Source organism: Pseudophryne corroboree, assembly GCF_028390025.1.
Source record: "Pseudophryne corroboree isolate aPseCor3 chromosome 1 unlocalized genomic scaffold, aPseCor3.hap2 SUPER_1_unloc_2, whole genome shotgun sequence".
NCBI lineage: Eukaryota > Metazoa > Chordata > Amphibia > Anura > Myobatrachidae > Pseudophryne > Pseudophryne corroboree.
The window spans coordinates 182,287-184,662 of record NW_026967467.1 but is presented as its reverse complement, the minus strand read 5'-3'; positions in this window follow the sequence as shown (position 1 = coordinate 184,662).

Sequence of the window (2,376 nt, the reverse complement as noted above, 5' to 3'; positions counted from 1 at the left end):
AACTCCCAACATACTATTTTGGCATTCTAGAACTCCCAACATTCTATTTGGAATTCTAGAACTCCCAACATTCTATTTTTGCATTCTAGAATTCCCAACATTCTTTTTTGGAATTCTAGAACTACCAACATTCTATTTTGGCAATCTAGAACTCCCAACATTTTTTTTTAAATTATAGAACTCCCATCATTCTATTTTGGAATTCTAGAACTCCCAACATTCTATTTTGGAATTCTGCAACACCAACATTCTATTTTGGAATTGTAAAACTCCCAACATTCTATTTTTGCATTCTAGAATTCCCAACATTCTTTTTTGGAATTCTAGAACTACCAACATTCTATTTTGGCAATCTAGAACTCCCAACATTTTTTTTTAAATTATAGAACTCCCATCATTCTATTTTGGAATTCTAGAACTTCCAACATTCTATTTTGGAATTCTAGAACTCCCAACATTCTATTTTGGAATTCTGCAACACCAACATTCTATTTTGGAATTGTAAAACTCCCAACATTCTATTTTGGCATTCTAGAACTCCCAACATTCTATTTTGGAATTCTAGAACTACCAACATTCTATTTTGGCATTCTAGAACTCCCAACATTCTATTTTGGAATTCTGCAACACCAGTATTCTATTTGGGAATTCTAGAACTCCCAACATTCTATGTTGGCATTCTAGAACTCCCAACATTCTATTTTGGAATTCTAGAACTACCAACATTCTATTTTGGCATTCTAGAACTCCCAACATTCTATTTTGGCATTCTAGAACTCCCAACATTCTATTTTGGCATTCTAGAACTCCCAACATTCTATTTTGGAATTCTAGAACTACCAACATTCTATTTTGGCATTCTAGAACTCCCAACATTCTATTTTGGAATTCTGCAACACCAACATTCTATTTTGGAATTCTAGAACTCCCAACATTCTATTTTGGCATTGTAGAACTCTTAACATTCTATTTTGGCATTCTAGAACTCCCAACATTCTATTTTGGAATTCTAGAACTCCCAACATTCTATTTTGGCATTCTAGAACTCCCAACATTCTATTTTGGAATTCTAGAACTACCAACATTCTATTTTGGCATTCTAGAACTCCCAACATTTTATTTTGGAATTCTAGAACTACCAACACTCTATTTTGGCATTCTAGAACTCCCAACATTCTATTTTGGCATTCTAGAACTCCCAACATTCTATTTTGGAATTCTAGAACTACCAACATACTATTTTGGAATTCTAGAACTCCCAACATTCTATTTTGACATTCTAGAACTCCCAACATTCTATTTTGGAATTCTAGAACTCCCAACATTCTATTTTGGCATTCTAGAACTCCCAACATTCTATTTTGGCATTCTAGAACTCCCAACATTCTATTTTGGAATACTAGAACTCCCAACATTCTATTTTGGCATTCTAGTACTCCCAACATTCTATTTTGGAATACTAGAACTCCCAACATTCTATTTGGAATTCTTGAACTACCCACATTCTATTTTGGAATTCTAGAACTACCAACATTCTATTTTGGCATTCTAGAACTCCCAACATTCTATTTGGAATTCTAGAACTCCCAACATTCTATTTTTGCATTCTAGAACTCCCAACATTCTTTTTTGGAATTCTAGAACTACCAACATTCTATTTTGGAATTCTAGAACTCCCAACATTCTATTTTGGAATTCTGCAACACCAACATTCTATTTTGGAATTGTAAAACTCCCAACATTCTATTTTTGCATTCTAGAATTCCCAACATTCTTTTTTGGAATTCTAGAACTACCAACATTCTATTTTGGCAATCTAGAACTCCCAACATTTTGTTTTTAAATTATAGAACTCCCATCATTCTATTTTGGAATTCTAGAACTACCAACATTCTATTTTGGAATTCTAGAACTCCCAACATTCTATTTTGGAATTCTGCAACACCAACATTCTATTTTGGAATTGTAAAACTCCCAACATTCTATTTTGGCATTCTAGAACTCCCAACATTCTATTTTGGAATTCTAGAACTACCAACATTCTATTTTGGCATTCTAGAACTCCCAACATTCTATTTTGGAATTCTGCAACACCAGTATTCTATTTGGGAATTCTAGAACTCCCAACATTCTATGTTGGCATTCTAGAACTCCCAACATTCTATTTTGGAATTCTAGAACTACCAACATTCTATTTTGGCATTCTAGAACTCCCAACATTCTATTTTGGCATTCTAGAACTCCCAACATTCTATTTTGGAATTCTAGAACTACCAACATTCTATTTTGGCATTCTAGAACTCCCAACATTCTATTTTGGCATTCTAGAACTCCCAACATTCTATTTTGGCATTCTAGAACTCCCAACATTCTATT